Raw genomic sequence first — 22,956 nt, 5'->3', positions numbered from 1 at the left:
TTAACAAATTCCCTAAGAATTTAAAGCTGTTCTGAAAATTAATGTCTGTTAATGAGAACAACGACACTTCTATTTTGTTTTGGTGGTGTTATAAGGTTTATGTATGAGAGAGAAGATGTGAGAATACGTATGAGTGTATGTGTGTGTGTGTGCGCGCGCGCGTGTGCACGCACGTATGTGTGTGTGCCCATTATTCAGTGTGTATGATGCATGCAGGCACATGCATGTGAATATCAGAAGTAGGGTCTCCTCAATATAAAACCAGAGACACTAAATCAGTTAGAAGAAAAAGTGGGGAAGAGCCTGGAATATATAGGCACAGGAAACAACTTCCTGAACAGAACACCAACAGCCCAGGCCTTAAGGTCAAAAATTAATAAATGGGACCTCATGAGGCTGAAAAACTTCTGTAAGGCAGGAGACACTGTCAAAAGAACAAAGCAACAGCCTACAGATGGGGAAAAAATCTTCACAAAGGTCTGATATCCAAACTTTATAAAGAATTCAAGAAATTAAATGCCACCAAACCAAATAACCCAAACGAGAAATGGGGTTCAGAATTAAACAGAGGAATATCAAATGGCTGAGACACACTTAAAGAAATGTTCAACATCTCTAGTCATCAGAGAAATGCAAATCAAAACAACTTTGAGATTCTATCTTACACCCATCAGAATGGCTAAAATCAAACATTCAAGTGACAACACATGCTGGCGAGGATGTGGAGACAGGAACACTCCTTCATTGCTGGTGGGAATGCAAACTAGTACAGCCACTTTGGAAATCTATCTGTGCTATCTCAGAAAAATGGGAATAGGGTTTCCTCAAGACCCAGCTATTCCACTCCTTGGAATATACCCAGAAGATGCTCCAGCACACAACAAGAAAATTTGCTCAACCATGTTCATAGCAGCCTTATTCATAATAGCCAGAACATGGAAACAGCCTAAATGTCCCTCAGTAGAAGAATGGATATAGAAACTGTGGTGCACTTACACTATGGAATACTATTCAGCTATTAAAAACAAGGAATTCCCGAAATTTGTGGACAAATGGATTGAACTAGAAATGATCATAATGAGTGAGCTAACCCAGAAGCAGAAAAAGTCAAATGGTATATACTCACTTATAACTGGACACTAGCCCAGGGGGCAGGTCCCATGAAAGTCTGCATCTACCAGGAAAGTGGGATAGAGGTGAGGACATCCTATTGAGACTCTAGGTGAGAAAAATATAGGGGATAGGGAAGTAGGTAGATCCAGAGGCTTCTAGAAACCTACAAGAGGAACATTATGATGGGTGAATCTGAGCCCAGGGGTTCTGCTTGATCTAAGGCACCAACCAAGGACAAAACATGCAGTCTTCATCAAACCCCTACCCAGATCTAGCCAAGGGACAGAGCATTCTCCACAGTTAAATGGAGACTGGGGACTGACTTTCACAGGATCTCTGGTGCCCCATATTTGACCATGTCCCTTTGTTGTAGAGGCCCAATGGCACTCGGAGGAAGGATAGCGGACTACCAAGAAGAGACTTGATACTCTCGCACCATATTCAAGGGGAGGAGGTCCCCCACAGCCACCGTCATAGGGAAGGGGGATTGGGGTGAAAGTGGGAGGGAGGGAGGAATGGGAGGATGCATGGGATGGGATAGAAAATGAGATGTAATATGACTTATTTTATTTTTCAATAAAAATGTGTTAAAAAAGACTCAAGAACAACAACAACAAAAAAAAAAACCCCAAAAAACAAAAAACAAAAACAAAACAAAACAAAACAGAAGTAGGGTCTCTCCTTCCATCATGACAACTCCAGGCATCAAATTCTACTTCTCAGCATGGCAGTAAGTGCCTTTGTCCAAAGAGTTAATTCATAAAACAGAATGACATTCCTCAATTTACTTTGTTAAATTTTATTTTATGATTATGTGTGTATTCTTGTCTGTAAATACAAACACAGAAGTCACAGAAAAACCTCAGTCAGGCTATGTGTCAAGCACCCTTACCCGCAGATCCATTTGGAGAATCCTGAAACAGTATTTTTAAAATGCCTATTTGTTTTCTTTTTTTTTTTTTAACATTTATTTATTTATTTAATCACTTTACAGTTTGACCCTAGGCCACTCCATTCTCTCTCATGTCCCCCTTGTCCCCTCCTCTTTCCCTTCTTCTTAAAGAAGGAGAGGCCCTCAAAGGGTACCAATGTACTCTGGCACCTCAAATCACTACAGACCTAAGAGCATCCTCTCCCACTGAGGCCAGCCAAGGCAGCCTAGCTATGGAAAAGGGATACAGTGGCAGGTAGCCCAGTCAGTAACAGCCCTTTCCCTCATTGTGAGTGGAGCCACATGAAGACTAAGAATGTTTACTTGTTTTCAATCCCTCCGTACCCCATGAAACCCTGAAGGTACCCCCATGATAACAACGCAATCTTCATTCTGCTGCTTCTCCTTTCCCTCCACTTCTTTCACTTCCTTTTCAAAGACTATTGCGCTGAGTCACTAATCTCCACTAAGAGCTCAAGAAAGCTTATGCTAGGATGATGCCACACTTGAATCCAGACATAAAGGAATAATCAACTGTGCATTTCCAAGAGAATGCTGGTAGACTAGAAAAGCCAACATAGGGAAAGAAAGGGAAAATAAAGTAAGTTGAGGAGGCAAGTGTGGTGGGCAGGCTGAGAACAACTGGAAGAAGACAAAGAGATGTGAAAAGGGAAGGTTTAATAGGAACGCTGATTTCGTCTCTTGAGGTGGGATTCACAAGGAAAGTATCTGGAGATTTTTCAGAAAGGGAGAAAATTCGCACATGCTGAAGCCATCAGAGCAGGATTTTCAGAAGACGAAATTGTTTTAATCAATTTGCTTGAAAACACCATTTATTTAATCCAACAATATATATGCTTGTTCAATATTTAAATGAAATAGTCTGGAAAAATGAGTAAGCAAAAACTATTTAAACTATTCAATAAAAAATAGAACAAGAGACTTTGTTTTGTGGAGAAGAGAGAAAAGGGAGACTGGAAACAGAAAGCAAACTCTCCATTCAAGAGCAGAGATGGAATGGCACAAACAATCTTACTGACATACAATAGTGTCTTCATTTTCAACACTTTTCTCTGGAAACTTAAGTTCATCCAACTGATAGCCAATGGCAATGAGATGATTGGCATGAACTGAAGATTGCTCTGGCCTCGCTCAATACACATTCTATAGAAGCCATTGTCCCACGGTTTATTGATTTGCATCCTTGTTAATTATCCCAGCAGACTAGCATGGAATTAGTCACCCATTAAACATAAAGCACTTGCTTTGTTCTCATCGTCTTATACCTAGAGGATTCTACAGAGATAGAGACCAATGAAGCCAGAGTATAGAAACCTCATGACTTCCAAGTGAGCAGGAGGGTGAAGAAAATTATTTTATGATATTTAAATAAAAGTTTCATCTCAACAAATCACATGGATCTTTCCTAAAGTGCAAGTTACAAAAGTAATTGCATTTTAATTGGCTTTTTGATACATGATTTAAGTGTGTTTCTGATCCAGTTACAATTGCATTTACAAGTTATTATAATACTACTTGAAATATCCTACAAACATTATTTTAATAATTTTCATTTTGAAGTTATGTATTACTTTATCATTATAAATGAAGTGCCAACATCAGAGTTAAGTAAAGACTGTTCTCTCTTAAAGTTAATTTCAAGCATTACTTCTCCACCACAGACTGTCTATGTAAAGTCACCTAAAGTAATCAATACAAAATTCCCAGAGAAAATCTAGAACAATCTGGGCAAGATAGTTAATGTCTACTTTGCACTTGAGGGGAAGATCTCATGAGTTTCCATTTCCTTTTTCATCTTCATGTGGCATTATCAAGGTGTTTATGTAACAGTTAATATTACTGACTGAGCAGATGGTAAGTGAAAACAAATGCTAAAAGAACACTGTTTATTTTGTGTATAAAGAATACAAATTCTAGTTAACAAAATAATTATGTAAGAACTTAAGGAATGACAACAAAGAGACGCTACTAGCTAGAGACATGGTGTGACAAAGTCAACATCATCCTGACAAAACAATTTACCTTGCTGTTATCCTATATCACTTTCTGAACATCAATAAATATATTTACACTGTCTGGCAATACATTTATTAATAAATTTAGTAAAATAGAATTTTTGTGCTGATTATTATTTTAATCAAAGTAGTATCTAATGTGGTTTTCTTTGACTTATTTAATTTGCTAGGAGCCATATGGGTAATGCTGTATCCAAAGGAGACATGTTCCACTCAGCTACATTAGTAGTTCCAATATTTTCACATTTTTGCTTCGTGTTCATTTCAACTTTTTATAGATACAACACAATGTAGTGGAAGCTTGATCATCATTTGGAAATAACATGAAATGTAATATGTTAAAACTATCATCCTAATGAAGGATCCAAAATCCTCAGTTTTGAAAGGAAAAAAAAACAGTGCAAACTTGATATAAAATGTTGAGAAAGTATCTAGGATAATGCTTTCTGAGCTGCTGCTTTGTTAATGCTTGAGAACTGAAGTTTAGCAGTGTTTAGGGTGGATACACTAAATGCAATAAGCACTGCACCAAAAACTTCACTCAGCAAGTTGACTTAATAAAAACTAGTGGGCAGTTATCAAGTGTAAAATGTGATGTTCTTCTCTGGAACATTTGGCAACAAGAAGTTAAAGTGACCTTGTTAACCTGTGGAAGAATGAGATCAGTTTATAATATACAAATAGATACATGAAAAGATAAAAAATACTTATCATTCTACTCCCAGTGTCTAGGTCAATACTAGTAATATGTAATATAAAGCTGTGAACTATATTGGTATGGACCATAAAGAGATGGTAGTTATGCCTTATGTGTTCATTGAGTGATTACAGCAGTGAGAATAGAAAATTTAGCATGAATCTGTGCACATGTATTAACTTACTGGAGAGAGAGAGATTACCAGATCACCTAAGAAATGGTTTATCTTGATTCTTTCTATCTGGTTTCATATTTGAAAGGTTTGTCTTCTTCATTCCTTCAATTTGCACAAACCTCCTCCTCTCCACTATGCCGGGGAGTCAAAGTAGACAATTAGGAACTTTTTCTTAGTGGTTTTCACTCATATCTATGCTTTGATTTCCTTATTCCTTTTGTTTCATTTACTGGTTAGTTTTTAAGGCCAAAATGAGTGTATATTAAGCATTCATCAGTGAAGTTTGACCTTTTCTACTAGATTATCAATATTCAACTATGATGCAAATATAGTAGAGACAGGATGAAAAGTTGACTGAGATCTTTATTTCCAAGTGGAAAGTATTGAGAAGAGGTTAGAAATAGTCAATCCCCATCACTCAAGGGTTGCTTTGAAGCAGAGCCAAAATTATACTATAGGTCAATGTCAGATTACTGATGCCTATAATTAAATTTTAATTCCATTAATTTTAAATGCCCGAAGTTTCCAACTTTGCTAGTATTTTAAAATTTATTTTCATATCCTACCACCATAGCACTTCTACAAAGGAGGCATTCTAACCCCACTCATAGGGTCTGAACACCTGCCACAGAAATGTTTTTTAATATTCTAAAGATTTATTCAGAAAAAGGGCTAGATGGACCTAGAACCAATATTGACTTAGCAAGAGTTTATTGTTATGGTGCCCTATGCTAGGTCTTGACATTTATTTTTAAAACTAATACTAACTTGTACAGTTTGCATAAATGTGTGTCTGAATAGAGGGCTTCCATTCCCAAAGTATTCAAATAAAAACTATGAGCAAATAAAAGTTCAGAGAAAGCACAGATATTGTTTTTATCAATGTCATTATTTGCATATCTTAGTTACTAGACTGGTTCAAAAGACAAATAAAGCACCATGTTTACATTTGAAAATTATGCTTTCATAAAAACATTATTTTCATCACTTCTTATTTCCAAAACATTAGACACCATATAAATAAAACTTCTGAGAAATTCTGCTTGGTTCAGTGCTGGAGTCAGGTAGTCAAGAGTGCTTACTCAGAACATTTTTATGTTAACATCATAACACAGAAAAGCAATAATAAAACTTTTAAGCAATATATATATATCTGTTATTTAAGGCAGAAGTTGCTTTGTTCTAAATCTTTCAGATGGATAGTTTGACCTGTGTTGATTGCTTTGATTAAGCAGTATCTCACTGATTTCTGGAATGTATTACTTTTCTTGATACTGTAAAGAAATGCCTTCTTAATCTCTTTCATATTTTGGTTTTATTATATCAGATATAACATGTATACTTCCAACAATAAATACTGGTCCTTTGTGGCACCTTCTATTCAAATATCACCATTTGTTTAACTGTTGAGTACATGGCATAGTTCCCACGTGTTCCTCGTGGTCTTCATTTACCCAAACCATGCTTCCTGTCTACTCTTTAAGCAGTCTTACACTAAAAACTTTATTTAAATATGAATGGATGACTACCACAGGAATATCAATTATATCATGAGGTAATTGGTACTGAGATATAACCATGCAGGACAAATAAATGGTGCCTGGTCCAATATTGAAGAAAAAGAAGTGCAGGGAAGACTTTGAATAGTCCAAGGCACTAGCAACCTAAGAATGACAGATAGAACAAATGATGTCAGATCTGTTCTAGCAAGATAGTTGACAATCGTTTCCTTGATACTGACACTATGATTTCGTTAATGCCTTCTTAGGCAGTGTTAATGATATAGTGCATAGATTTAACCCAGTTTTGCCTCTTATTGAGCTTGAATTAATTTGTAATGGGTGAAAATTGCATATATTTTCAGGTAGTCAGTAGTTAAACACATCATTGTAGATCATTCTTTAGATCCACCACTCAGTTAACTGAGTGATAGTTTTGGAGTTTGTGGCTTATACACATACCAGTTTGTGAAAATAAGTTGGGAAACGAGCTCTACTATTGCTTAGGTTTCAACAGTATCATTAGCTTTTAGGAGGTACACATGGGAAAAATAATATATGTCAATGTTAATTTTTAATATCTTAGAGCCAAAGAGAATAGAGGCAAAATTGAAAACTCTATTCTGTAAAATCTTATAGTTTTATTTTCCAAGAAAGTAACACCAAAGTTACTCCACAGCCCAAACTTATCCATGTAGCTCCCCAGAAATGTGAAGCTAACCAATAGGAGGAGAAAAAAAATCAGTATTTTATCTTGCATATTATAAGAGATTGCAAGAACTAATCATATTATTTTTCTTATGGGGAAAAATAAACATCCTGTTGAGTTTGACACTTATATTTAAAGTGTATTTTCTGAGGGACAGTTTTAAGAAGTATATTTACTAACAAGTACTATCTATAATTTTCATTTTTACCTTTGTTCCCCACTTTCATTTATTTATCTTGAGAGGACTCATGGCCACTTCTCTTTTCTACCACCAGAGTACAGTCCTCATGAGAATGGGATTATCTATCCTAGTATCTATCACATAGTAGAAACCTATAAGAAGAACATTATAATAGGCAGATTTGGGCCCAGGGGTCCTGCTCAAACTATGGCACCAGCCAAGGACAATACAGGCCGTAAACTTTAAACCCCTACCCAGATCTAGCCAATGGACAGGATATTCTCCACAGTTGAGTGGAGAGTGGGGTATGACTTTCGCACGTACTCTGATGCCTCATATTTGACCTTGTCCCCTGGAGGGGGAGACCTGGTGGCACTCAGAGAAAGGATAGCAGGCTACCAAGAAGAGACTTGATACCCTATGAGCATATACAGGAGGAGTATGGCCCCCTCCGGCACAGTCATAGGGGAAGGGAGTAAGGGGAAAATGGGAGGAAGGGGAGAATGGGAGGATACAAGGGATGGGATAACCATTTGAGATGTAACAAGAATAAATTTTAAAAAACTGGGAAAAAAAGAAATTAATATTTATTATTATGATGACTAAAGTACTAAATTGAGTTCATCTTCTATTGGTCAATTTTCAGATCACTTTTGTGGTTAGTAAGAAAATGTTTTATCTGAAAGAAAGCTCCCTTACAAACTGAGATATGAGGAACCATATACTCTAATTAATCCATAAAGCATAGCTTACAAATAGGTGTTTGTGTGTCACTTTTCATCTTAGAATTCATGAACTCTTACTTGGAGTGACATGAAATTTCAGGAAAGATGGTTTGAGTAGCAGATCCCATTTACATTCCGATTCTAATTATTCAGTTGCTCTTTAGAATAATGAACAGAATTAGGACTTTTATGTGCATTTGTAGGAGCATATGCATCACTACATCTGTTTCCTCTCCTTGTATTAATCTTCAGTGTTGCTATATTTATTTCTGAGGTTTAAATGATTTTTTTAATGTAGGCGTGAAACACTATTCAGTGCATCAAGAACTCTTTAGAAAAGTCTGGTGAAATATGACAAATTTTGTGGATAAGCAGTCTACAACTGGCTTTCTGATTCCGGAATGGAGTCAAGCCAAACTATCTAAATGTGTACAATCGCTGTCCATCCTATCTTATTTTCCCATTAGCATGGCACTTGTCCTTTTGGCCTGCATTTTGGATGTTACTATGTTTAAACTACTAAATATATAAATGATTAATAATGATGTTTAAACAAAAATTACAATGAGCCTTTGCTTTTATAATTTTATTTTTAACTCTATAGCATATTTTGGTGTTGGAAAATATTCTGCTGTGCATGAAAGAGAACATATGCACAGGGAACAAATAACACTTTGAAAGGGATTTAGAGAAGTAAATGTCCCATCAACATAGCAGGAAAATAGCTGTTATCTTGAGAGCAAATTTTCCTATACAAATTTCCCATTTTATATTGCTTCATTCCTTCCTGCTTTGATCAACTTTTCCCATACTTCTCCTTGCTTGTTTATAGTGCTCAACCCAGGTCCTGCATTTGCTGCCATTCTGGACACGAATGGTTTGCTCACCAGCTGTGCACTAAACTGTCATGGCAAAAGTGAATGGTGAGAAACACAAGCAAAGAAGGCTACCTGTGAGACAGAGAAGAACAAAAAGTAGAGGATGACCTAACCAGTGCAAATGAAGAAGAATAAAAAACAAAGGCAAGGGAAGCAAAGGTGAAAACAACAGGACAGTAGAAATAATCAGAGGTGATGTGTCCCTACATTTACTTTTTTGCTTGGACATACTGCACCTGGTCTGTTGACTTTCACTTTCTATGTGGTTATAGTTTAAGATTAGTAAGTACTTTTAATGAGGACTGAGGTAAATCAATGGTGTACCACTTGCTTTGTATGTATATGTAAAAAGTCCTGTCTTTGAGCCCAAGCACTGCAAGAAAAGAAATTTAAAAAAAAAAATAGAAAAGAAAAGCAAAAGCAGTTAGATATGATGATAAAATGTTTGGATTTGAGTGATCTTACTTTGGGAACATGAGGGGTTTGTGCTAACATCTGCGTGTCTGTTGCTTTCTTACATGTGAATTTTTATTGAAGTTTTTGAATCTTTCAAATAGCTATTTGTATGAACAATAAGGTAAGGTTTGGGGACGAAAATTTAATTCTACAACCCAATAATGTTATTATCTAGTTTGGTTTCAAAAACACCCCAAAAACATCAGAGCGTGTTCTCAAGCAATTGGCCACAAATAATTTTAGCCCTTCATGTTTTCACAGGCACTCCTTTAGGTTTGAGTAATTAATAGTAATTATTCATTTACAGTTCAAAAAGCATCTCATGTCTTTTTAATAATACTTATAAAATACTATATATTTGTATTTATTCAGAGGAACATCTGAAATTCACTACTGATTTTATCATCATACAATCTATTTTGTTAAAAACCTGTGTCATGATTGAATTATATTTGTTTTTGTTGTTGTTGTTTGTTTGTTTGTTTTTTGAGACAGAGTTTCTTTGTGTAGCCTTGGCTGTCCTGGACTCGCTCTGTAGACCAGGTTGGCCTTGAACTCACGATGATCCACCTGTCTCTGCTTCCCGCCTACTAGGATTAAAGGCATGGGCCACCATGCCCAGCCTGAATTATGCCAAATTATAATGAGACTATATATATATATATATATATATATATATATATATATATATATCATGTTATATCTGAAGAAGCTTTAAAGGTAGAAATGTACAGGAAGTTACTATTTTCATCTCAAAATTATTCTCATTTCAAAACTATTTTTTGAAATATATGATGCTTTAGAGAGTTTGATATTACTTATCAGATCATCCAAATTATTGTGGAAAATCTACCTAGACACCGTTATTGCTTAAAGGATTTTTTTTTTATCTAGCTTGAAATGGGATATGGTCCCTTAGAAACAGAGATAAAGAAAGACCGGGAATATGCTACATGCATATGAGTTCTGTGTTATCATCACCTGTTCTAACTACTGAAGATTAAAGGGAAAAAAAAAAGTCAAAAGGAGAGTACACTTAACACTCTGTCTAACAACATAGCTGAAAGTTTCCCAAGTGTTGCCTGTTACATCGTGATGGCTGAAGGCAGTAGCGTAGTGTCTGGCACCTGACCTATTTCTCTCACTTTGTGAACTTAAAATAAACGACAGACAGCATCTCCTTTTCCTAGTTATTTAGGGGGTACGTAAGGAACAGGAGTTCACCTTTTGTTGTGTATCTACAGCACCACGGAGGTGTTTGGTAGCTCTACTTTGACAAGACTTTTTCTAGGCTGGTTGCTTGAATAAAACCTTGAAGTTCTTTGTTTTGGCATAGGTCCATATATGGCACATCTGATCTCCGTGCCATTCTAAGCTAGTACCTGGACAAGGCGTTTCATCACTGCTATCCTTCCCGGTGCACAGTGTGTTTTACAGGATTTATGCAATGATTTTATTCTAGCAACCTTTGATAAAGAAGAAACCTTTGTTACTTTACAGTTTTGCTGTAGTCTTTTGACAATATATTTGCTCCTGAAATATTCTGGTTTGTACAGGGTAGACTTAAAACATAATGCGTTGTCAATAAATTTCAGCCCAAGGGAAAAAAAATTAGCCTTCTGGGTGAGTAGCTCCTCAGGCTTGGCTGACAGCCAGGACTGATATTCTAGCTTTACTTTATAAGTTTCCCCAGCAGCTTTCCAAATCTGGAGAGGCAGCCTCAGCCAGAACCTTCTAGTTTGAACACTGTATGCTAAATGCTTCTCTCTTCTCCCTGAGTAGTTGCTACTAAATGAAATAGAGTATTATGGGATTTTATTCTCACAGGCTACTTTTCTACTCAAAAAGAAAGTGAGAGGAGATCACAGATACATTAAACTTCTTGGCAACAAGTATGGTATGGGCTACAAACATTTATTTAGCATTTAAGGGCACTAGCTCTGGTGTTGAGATTAATTAAGAATCTGATTTTTTTTAAAAAAAATATGATCATGGCATAGCCGCCTTCATGGAAGAAGAAAGAATCAGTACAAAAAAGATATAGTTTTCATGCAATAAAAAACTAAAAAAACTTGTTTCTTGGGTGAATGTACATGTGTTTATATCTTGATTTTCAAATTTAAAAGGTGAAACTATGGTCTATATATTTATATTCCTATAGATTTCTCATTGATTTATTAAAAATATAGTATAATAAAAGTATCCAAAGCTTTTCCTTTATATAAGAGTTATGCCAGAATTTTGTCTGTATTTGCCAACAAGGATGACTTTAATGCTATAGTTTGGAAGCCATGCAGATTACAGTTTTTTCACATGGTTTATCCAAAATCTTTCCCTACACATGTGCATGTTATAGAATAATTAGCATCCTCAAGTTTCCAGAGGATTCTCTATGGAGAAATGGCAATAATCACAATGCTTTCAAATGTCTATTTCTATACTGAGATAAATAAAACTGGCAAGTTAGATTTCTCTTCCAACACTAATGATTTAGAGACACGCATCCTTCCGATCAGTGTTTTTATATTCTTGACTTTAACTTCATGGAAACAAAAACAAAATATATGTTACTACCTAAGATTCTGGTTATAGCTAATTGGCACAATTCCAGTAAAGCAAATTAAAATAGTGGGGTTTTTTTTTTTCTGGAGAAAAACAATAAAATCATTTGGAGAAAATCATTGCCTCCTAGTTTGGGGGAAATTCAAGTAATTCTAGTAACTTCTGTCTTCAACAGTTTCTGCTTATACCAAGAAATACAAGATTTTAATTATGAAGTTGACAAGAAAGTGAATAACTGAAGCCCAAATTTCAGAAGCCTGTCAATATCTTGCTACAGAATTTACACTCAAACAGCTATGATGCCAACTAAACCAAAGACCCCCTAGAAAAGACGCTGTGAAGGCAGGCGGAGAAGAGTCTGACAGAGAGATCATGAATTGGTGAAACTTTTTCAGAGCTAAGTGAGGACCAGAACGCAGCCTACCATAATAAACAACACAGCACTTCCAAACACTGTCACAGAAACTGAGAAGTATAGCATTTTATAGATTAGGACAAGTTAAAAGGAAATAAATTTTTAACATTTTTGAACTTCAGTTTTTTCTGACATACATATTGGAAACACCAACTAAAATCATCTTTAAACATCTCCCATTTTCCAACGTGACTTGTGCAGGAGGGGGGCGGGGGTATGCTGACAGTGCACTGAGCTGTTGGTGTCCTTACAATCTAGGATAGGAGTATGGCATAGATTACTCTAAGATGCTTTCATTTCCAATAGGAGCTGAGGAACAACATCTATTTCTTTATAAACAGTTAGTGACTGTGACCTACAGTTTCAAATGTGTGTGCCAGCTGTTTCTCTCAAAAAGCTATGAAGATAGAGAACACCTATAAATCTCAGTTCTCAAGAAGAGTTCTTATCTTGGGCAATTTGCATGCCACGTTGTCAGTAATACTTCCTAGAAACATTTAAAACACCAGGCACAGTTACCACTAAAGACTGAGTTTGCAAAATTAGTGATTCCAGTAGGAACAGGGCAAACCTGTTATCAAGAGGGGTGTTTTGGTGCAAATGTTAGGGTAACGGTTTAAAATTAATTTGGTATTGCAGTTCCTTTTTTCCAGCAGGGCAGTGCATTCTATATACAGTGCAAATATAACTTCTACAAAGCATACTGACAGGTATGTACACACATGCCAGAATAGGAGATAGAGTCTGGCTCTAAAAGTATCTGTTTCTATATAAATCTTCCACAAATAAAACTTTAGCGCGTCTAACTTGTTTATGAAGCTAAGCCACGCATACCCAGTCATTGTCAATTTTTAGCATATTAGGGCAGTAACTTACCTAGAGAAGCATTTCAATTTTTTTTTCCTTTGCTAACTTGAATTTATCCGGAGTTGGAAAACGAGATATCCAGAATTCAGGTTTACTTGGCTCCACGTTAATTAGGGGGAGCTTTCAGTTCGTGCCGTCTGGTCTGCCTCAACAGGATTCTGAGAGCACTCCTCAGCTCCGGTGTCTGAACCTTTCCAGCAGCCTTTTTATTTATACACACATTGTCCTTTTCAAAACAAGCAGCCAGCTGGAATGATTCAGACCTCTGTTCAGCACACCGTTAAAACGCAGCTTCCTTCTCGGACACGAGCATTACACCAGGGAGCAGACTGGGTACAGCAAAGAGGCTATCAGAACTATTTAATCACCGGAATACCAGCTGCTCCTGTCTGCTTCTGCTACTGCTGCTGTGGCTCTTGCTTAGCTGGAGTCGGTCTTTCCCTCCCGCCCTCCCTCCCTCTTTCACTCATATCTCCAGAACTATGAAGGCAGCTCTGCCGGGTTATGATTGGCAGAAACAGCCAATTCCTTCAGCTAATCATCCTCAAGACTTTCAAGGACCTGAAGCTGTTGTGATGTCATCCAGGCAGTGGGATGGATGTTACACATGAACACATTCCAGCAGAAGCTAATTCAGCAGCCGGCTGCCTTCCTCTCATACAACACTGATTGATTAGATGCTCCTTGAGGATTTGTATAATCTTTCATTGTACAGTTGGAATATTCCGGAAAAATCTGAGAATAACGTTTCACTTTGCAGCAATGACACTGTATCAACTGTTGTAGCAGGTTAATAAAAGTTTGTGATGGGCTTTCTGTTGTGAATATGAGCCTGCCAAAGAGTCTAATATCAAGCAGGACAAAAGACAGCAACGAGCAATAGAAAACTTGGAGAAGCATCTGTGAGCTACCAAATCCTGATATATATATATATTTATAATAGTATAAGCATGTGTTATAAATAAGAACACATATATGCTTATAATTGTATACTGTTATTTAACTGAGGTAAAATCTGATTTGCTAAGGGAAACTACACTATTTCTCAAATTAGATTTCTTTTAAAGCAGAATAGACCTAAAAACTCTTTTCTACTCTGCTCCAGTGTGAATTTCTTCAGTTATAAGTAGTGCCTGTAATCTTGGGGCAATTAAAAAAAAAACTATGACTATAGATTGGGTGGTAGATGTTGGTGTAAAAGCCACTAAAGCTTAATGTTTATGATATGTTTGGCATCCTGTATTATTGGTGTTAATGTATGTATAGAATTTGAAAGTTTCAGATACTCATGTGCACAGCAAATTGAGAAAAAAAGCATACCTATCAATATTGCAGAGTATTTAAAAGTTCTTTTTAATAAAAAGAAAAATAAATATTAAAGGAAAAATCTATGTTTAGAAAACCTTCAGGAAGTGTTCAGGAAATTCTTCTTACCTGTTATCAACATTTGTGTTGTAAAGATGCCTTTGAAGGTCATAACAGAATTTTCTTAGTGATGCACATTAAAATTAACATGATAAGCATATTTCAGATAAATCTTTTATCAATGTTATGATAAGATAATAATGAGAGGAAAACACTGTGCCATAGTTCAGCGTGATTTAAAAAAAATCTTGAATTCTGATAGAAAATTTCTATGTTATGTAGTTTTGTCTCTTTGATTATGGTGCTTAGAAATGAACCCAGAGCCTTGTAGTTGCTAGTAAAGCATTCTGACACCCTACAACATCCCAACCATAGTTTTACTTATTTTATAAATGTAATTTTATTTATTTAGTATTTTAAGGTCTTTGAAAATTGCCTAAGCGAAAAGGAACAGTATTGCAAAATACTTGAGATCATTAATCCATTTCTGTATTTCTATTTCAAAAACCAATAAAAAAAAAAGCAATGTTATATGAATTGTTGAACTTACAATGACAGCTCAGTGCTTCTCACCACAAATCTATCCCATAAAATCTTGGAGGATTCACAACCTTGGCATAGTGATGAAGGTGAACAGTATAGAATAATTACAAAGGAAATACGTAGTTCAGGTATGTTTTCCCTCTATCATTAGTGTACACAATGATTTTTATCTAAAGATACAAAATAATTTCTCAAATGAAATCATTAATACCATTTCAGTACTTTGACAATGGGAGTGTTACAATGTTAGTGAGTTAGATGGTATTTATTAAATGTTATTAAAAAATATCCAAGGATAGGAAATTAAAATTCTGTTATAGGAAAAGGAAAATATCAACTAATTGACCTTTCCTTTTTATTAAAACATAAAGCAAATATTCAGGATAAAGTATAACACAATATAAGTATAAATAAATTAAAGTTGCCAAAAATATATTTCTTCTCCTGGAGAAACTGTAGTGATTCAAATATCCAGACTAAATGATGAAAATAAAAAATCCCAAATGTAATTTGCAAATGACACTTCTCATATAAATTGCCTTTTTACATTGTATTCTCCAGTTATTTCAAAAGTACTTACTCATAAAAGTGTTATCTATTGTTGTTTTTTAACTTGTTCATGAAATAAAGATAATGAACATTAGCATTGTGATGGGGATATATTATACAAAACAGAATAAAGATGGAAATTATTGGCTAAAGAACTGATTGGTTTACTTGTTTATTGAGATAACCTGAATTCTACAATTGGCCTTGCACTTGAGTCAGATATAACATCTATTTCATCAGTTTTTAATAAGATACAATATGCAAACATTTGGCTTACTACTATAGTTGAATAACAGAAAATAGATGTTCTTAATTTTGTTTTGACACCATGGTAAAGGCAATCTAATTTTTCTCTTATTTACTAAGTCTGGATTTAAACTGAGAATTCAATGGATCTTTTCCAACTTTAATTCAATATATTGTGCCAGTCAGGTTTGTAGGCCTACACTTTCTAGTTGTTTCAGCAAGATGCAAATTCTTTACCCAACTCAAAAATCTCTTTCTTCAACTTAACTTACCTTATATATAACATTTAAATATCCAGTGAAATTTCAACAAAATGGTAAAAAGTGTTATGTCTTAGCCATCATTTAGAAATTAAAATCTTGAAATTTTGAATACATTGTTTATTATACAGTAAATAAATAAATATGTATAGCAACAGCCTAATACATAGTAATCTAATAATATGTATTTTCTAATATGTTTATATTATCATTTTGTTTTGTTTTGTTTCTGGTGACATGATCTCACTCCATAGCTCTATCTGGTCTGGAATTTGCTTAGTAGACCAAGTGACTTACTTCTGCCCCTTAAATGTTGGGATTAATGGTTTATGCTACCACTGGCTCAAAGCCTTAATTGCAAAGGAAGGTCATTAGTTTTGTTTATTTGTTTGTTTTTGTCAAGTCAGTTTATTTGAAGATGAAATTGCGAAGTTAACCACAGAATGTTAGTTAGACTTCATTATAATTGTAGAAAATTAAGTAATTCCAAAATTTTAGGATACAACTTGCTTATTATTATTAAAGATAAGTTTAAATGCTGATCTTTTAAATAAACTGAATTTTGCATGAACACATGATAAGTAAATGTGCATACATTTATATACTTCTTCATTTTTTCCTGTTTTCTTTTATTTAATGTTCATTAAAATTAGTGATTTTAAGTGAGAAGAAATTATCTAATTTATTGTCCTCAGAATTTTGAGTGAACATAATTAATTTAAATGAAAATGAAACCCAATAGTTTATGAATACTGAAGCAAGTGAACAATGTTGCCACTGTCTGTCTCTTTTGTTTAATAGATGGAAGGTTTTATCCAGAGAGATAAGAATCCATCACCATCATGACGGGAAACTGTGGCAGCAGGCAACAGACAGACATGGTGATGGAGCAGTAGCAATCATGGTGATGATGGAGCAGTTGAGGACATGATGATGGAATAGTAGCAGACGTGGTGATGGAGTAACAACAGACATGATGATAGAGAAGCAGCAGACATGGTAATGAAGGAGCAGCTGCAGACATGATGATGGAGTAGCTGCAGACATGATGGAGTAGCTGCAGACATGATGGAGTAGCTGCAGACATGATGATGGAGCAGCTGCAGACATGGTGATGGTGCAGCTGCAGATATGGTGATGGAGCAGCTGCAGATATGGTGATGAAGCAGTGGCTGAGTACTCACATCTTGAACCACACACAGGAAACAGAGAGCTCTAACTTGAAATGGCGCTAGTCTTTTGAAATCTCGAAGCCTGCCCCCCTCTAGCCATCCCTAGCCTCCTACTGTTCTCAAAACAGCCTCTGACTAAGTAAAGTTTCTCCAAGACTTATCTGGACATCTCATTCAAACTACCACCGATTTTTGCCTGCATGTACATTTATCTAACATTTGCATTCCTGCTGCCCTTGGAAGTTGTCAGATCCTCTGGAACTAGAGTATAATTGTGAGCCACCATGTAGATACTGAAAATCTAAAATGGATTCTCTGGGAGAGCAGCCAGTATGCTTGACCTCTGAGAAAACTCTCCAACCCCATAAAGTAGCTTTCTCATAGGTACCTTTCTAAAATCTAATCTAGCATGCTGTCTTTTTAGAGCTCTATGTCATCCACACTTAACATAATCATCAACATGATTCAATTTAATCTATTTTCTCTTTAAGCACTTTTTCATTAATGATTTATTTATTTTTTTAAAATATATTTTGTTAATTTATTTATTTTACATCTCAATTGTTATCCCATCCCTTGTATCCTCCCATTCCTCCCTCCCTCCCATTTTCCTCTTACTCCCTTCCCCTATGACTGTGACTGAGGGGGACCTCCTCCCCCTGTATATGCTCATAGGGAATCAAGTGTCTTCTTGGTAGTCTGCTATCCTTCCTCTGAATTTATTTAATTACTTTATAGTCTGATTGCAGCTCCCTTACCCCATCTCCTCCCAGTCTTACCTACACAACCGCTCCACCATTCCCCCATATCTTCTCCTCAGAGAAGAATTTTTTCCATTGGTTTTTCAAAAAAAGGATTTCTTTTACTATGAAGAATTATTCTATTGCTTCTAGTAATATAAAAGTCTTTGGTCATTTTTATAAAAGAAAAAGAATAGATTAAAAGATTTAAAATCATTACTGAGTCATATTCATAGTTAAAACGTTTAGGGGAGAATGTTTCTAATTGGAATGAGTAACTAATATAAAAACCTTTTTAATGGAGGGAAAAAAATCCCCTTGCTTTAGCAATTATTCATATCAGAACTCAAGTGAGGACCAAGGAGAATGCATCTTTGCTCCTTTTGTGTCAGTACATTTTGGGTAAAAAATTAGTACCAAATTTCATTACTTTCATTCACAAATGTCCTACTGCAGACTTCAGTCCTATTTTACATCCACACCCCTTGTTAAAAAGTTAGTAAAAGGGGTGCAGTAAACAGGGCTCTTTGCTTTGGGGAGGTATCTTGTCAGAGTCACTGAAGAGGGTTGCTTAGCCAGGAAATTAGCATGTTAATGCCTCCAATATGTCATTTGACAAGCAAAAGCTCTGAAGGCCACAAGGAAAGGACCAGGTTCAGCAGCCTGATTCAGGTTTGGCCAACAACTGCCTACAGCAAGAAGATTTTTAATAAATAGCAAATCTTGGCTCAAGCATCATTGAATCACAAGAATATTTGTTGTGGAATAGAATGATCCAACTGTGTCCTGAGGTAAGGTAGGGGAGCCCAGGAGAAATCACATTTCCAATTATTCTGAGGTCTAAGTTTTCCTTGTGAGGGTTCACAAAGGTGGTAAAATTTCATAAGGTACATTTATCAGGCTGAGGTTTCCTTGAGAATCTATATATACCATTAGAGCAGTTTTAAATACAGAAAGTGTGGTGTAAATACAGCCGGAGAATTTCCTTTATTTCTTTTCTAATCTGCATTTTCCAAAATTTTATCATGGCTTAGTGGCTATTTTTCTCTGGGATATTAGACTTTGCAGGTCAAACCATTTTATATTTTTGTGATTTAAAGTCCCAAATTTTCCAAGTAAGAAAATCACATAGAAATCAGAATCCTAATTTTAGAGTAAGAAATTTGATAAAAAACTTGTGTGTCAAACAGAGTATTCTATTTCATCTGTTAGTAAATGTCTTTTATCATAGGTATCCCAACCTCATTTGTTTCCTGTCTGTTGCAGTGCTGTGGGAGTGAATGCTCTGATCAGCATGGGAAATCTTCATTTTTACAAGTCTTAGTAAATCAGTTTTTGGCCACTTAGCTTGAATGCCTCACTCTAAATTACCATCACTCAAGAGGAATTCACTACCTCTTCAGCCTCTCTGTAGCACAGTATGATATGTCTGTGTGTGATGTGTGTACATCTGTGTGTGTTTGTATGTAGGTGCATATATATGTGTAGGTGTGTGCACATGCATGTTTAATGTTTTATGAGTTTATATTCTGTGTGTATATATGTTTACATGTATGTATGTGTGTATGTGTTTTGTCTGAATGTATGCATGGTATCTTTCTTCATATGTACGGTGTGTGTGCATATGTGCATACATATGTGTGCATGTTTGTTGTGTATATATATATATAGTGTGTGTGTGTATGTGCATTCAAACTTAGATGTGTATATACATATATAAATATAGATACATACATAAATATCCACATACAACTACAAACATACTCATATGATATATGTTCACATACATCCTGCACACACACATATATACACATTCTACATACAAACACAATAAAATGAATGACTGTATGTATGTGCACACCTATATGTGTTTGTATGTGTGAGTGTATGTGTGTGGTATGTATATAGTTTTGCATATGTGTGTAGTACATGCATGTCCTGGTTATGTGTGTGGTGTATGTATTTTTGTATGTATATTCATATATGGAGTGTGTGTGTTGGGAGTAGTGATTGGGTATGCATGTGTTGCTTGCAAGTTAGAGCTAAGTGTTGAAATGTAGTGATTACTGATTATAAGCTAGCTGGCAACACCTTATATTTTCCATACGCTTGAAAGCTGCCAGGGTAAAGTGGTCTAATAACCAAATCAGGCTGATTGCTGCACTCTACCAACAACCTGCTATTACACACTCAACATTATATTGCTAACATTGTCTTCTAAACAGACACAAACAGATGCATGTGTGTGTGCCATCTTGTACGTGTGTGTTCACCAGTCATGTTGTCTGTGCTGAGTACAAGAATCACCTCTGACACTTCCTATTCTTAATACATAAAGCAGTACAATCACATGGCGTAGATACACTTTTTAAACTAAACTTATGAATGACTGTGAGCAAATAGAATGCAGCAATCAAAAAAAAAATAGAAAATGGAGACAACGGTATCTTAAGATGTATCACAAGAAAGTTTTTATGAATGAAACTTGCCCTGTTTCTGTGACTTCCAAAAACAGAAGTAACGAATTTCAAATAGAAAGTATGAGGATGCAAAGAAAGTGAATTTACATAGACAGGAGCACACAGATAGATGATCCATTTTAGAACCATGATGTCCTACTATTCCTAAGACTCATGAGTCAAATCATTTTCTAAGAAAGAGTCTCTGTTGAGTTTTCATAATTTAAAGATGTTTTACAAACAACTCTAAACATAAAAATATACTGAAATTTGTGGATGCTCCTTTGTGTGAAGGATTCACTCTCTAGACTGTAGTCATAATCTCTTTCATTTAGAAACCTAATTTTGGATTCCTTTTCTAAATAGAATATTTCAGTAATGTAATTATAAACTTTGACAAAATAAGCATATTTCATCGAAAGATGTTTTTAAAAATTAGATACAAAAATTGGATGTAATAGTAATAAAATAAAATGTATTCTGACTTTACAGTGTGAAACTGAGTAGCGTGAAGTTGCTCTGAATGATCTGCACATCAGCTGTGTATGTGTGTTGGAAGAAAAAGGACAGCTGCAATAAAATAAAAAGAAACAAGAAAGGCCATTTGATAATCACAGAAATAAAACAAACAATAAACACCATTCTGCTTCTTCATTATTTTAGTTCCCATAGATGGCAATATTGTATAAAAGATAGAGCACCAAGAACCTGCCAATTCCTCTCTGTTGATTCGACTTAAAGAAAACTGCTGTTGCTATAAATTTGATGCTGCATTCCCCCAGACTCTGACTAATGGGCAAATGGCACAACAGAAACACAGAGCAGACTCATCAAATGCAGAGAAAATTAATTTTCTATCCTACTTACTGGCAGATTATTTGAGTGAATAGCCTCCAGTTTTACCTATAATTGGACTCAATCGCCTGTCAGCAGGCCCGATTCCATTCTATAGTTAGCTTACATATTGACTTAAATGCATTTGCAAATAATGTAGTCTAGTAAAATATTAAATAGCAATACCTTCTTTAATATTTTGAAAATAAAAGTAAGGCTCGGGAAATAAATAAAATGGATTGGTGATAAAAGTAAATTTTGATTTTTTAATTCAAGCTTTAGTACTTCCAATATAACCCTAATGTAGGGGTGAGCCAAGGAGAAGACCTTCAAGTAGGCATGCATTGACTTGCTTTCATAGCTCTCTTATAATTTAAAAAGGAGTTGCTTCATAGAAGCATTTTCTGTCCAGTGAGTTAGGAGTAATTTCTATTTTTAAGACTATATTGAAGATAATGGATGGATGGACAAGGTACATTGTAAGGTATCATTCAGATGTGATATTTTGAATATCTGACCATTTAAAGATTACAGTGCATAGTGAGATGAACATAAGACTTGTGAGATGTGTTGTAATGGTCTGTCTGTCTGCTAAGCAAAATAGCCAGTTTCCTTCCATAGAAATAACTTGCTAAGCAATGCTTGTTATGGCATGTGTCTTCCTATTTCACTATGATAATATTGCATAGGAAGTATTTGAATATGTGTATAAATTTATGGCTGCCAACAATAAATAGCCAAAACACTGTGAATGTAGCATTTATATAATTACTGATTGTTTCATGGTTCTTCTTGCTGTAGTTAGTTTAGTGTATATAAGTGTAGTAGTGTAAATGTGTACATAAAAATATATAATTTAAAAAAGCTTAAAAAGAAGTTAAATACTTTGAAGAAAATAAAAGAAAAATAAATTTATGGAAATTAATATTGATGTAAATTAGGTTTTTCAGTCCTTTATAATAAATAAAAAGGTAAACTTTTTGCTTAGATTTTTTATTTGTATATGAGGCTAAATAAACTATAATAAATTGTTTCTTGCTAATTAAATCATGATAATTTTTTAAAACCCATTATTTATCAAGTGTATTTTCTCAGATTTAAATAGTTAATATTGCCCTATCTGTAAGAGTAACTATGGCCATCAAATAATACTCTCTTGTGTTTGATATTGAACATTTTTAACAACATGGCTTATGTTCCTGCTTTAGGCTGCCACACACACATTAGAGGGAGTTACTACTTGAGCATGAACCTCTATTGTGTCTATCCCTTCTATGCCCAATAGAAAGAAAAGGTTACTGACTATGCCTGATTTCTATTGTCATAGGCTTCAGCTGTCTGATGTGTTTCAATATAATAACTTTAATAATATCTTCAATTTTCCACTGATGAACATTCTTATAATCCCAGCATTAAACAGGAGAACTATTTAGGGATAACTTTTGTTTGAAACACACACACACACACACACACCACCACCACCATCACCACCACCACCACTACGATCACCACCACACACATCGAATCTTAAAATTATCTTAAAA

General features: G+C 35.1%; 1 protein-coding gene across 1 annotated transcript in view; it reads right to left on the bottom strand.

Annotated features, from left to right (window-relative positions):
• The window catches only part of NDST4 (N-deacetylase and N-sulfotransferase 4), a 292,909-nt gene extending 279,206 nt beyond the window's left edge, over positions 1 to 13,703 (bottom strand). Inside the window, exon 1 of the mRNA XM_084757602.1 lies at positions 13,254 to 13,703. The gene's annotated coding sequence lies outside the window, so the exon portion shown is untranslated. The remainder of the gene's footprint in view (positions 1 to 13,253) is intronic.
• Positions 13,704 to 22,956: the final 9,253 nt, after the last annotated feature.

Source organism: Acomys minous, assembly GCF_964271855.1.
Source record: "Acomys minous genome assembly, chromosome: 14".
Classification (NCBI taxonomy): domain Eukaryota; kingdom Metazoa; phylum Chordata; class Mammalia; order Rodentia; family Muridae; genus Acomys; species Acomys minous.
Note: the sequence above shows the minus strand (reverse complement) of the source record. Positions and strands in the feature narration are given on the sequence as shown.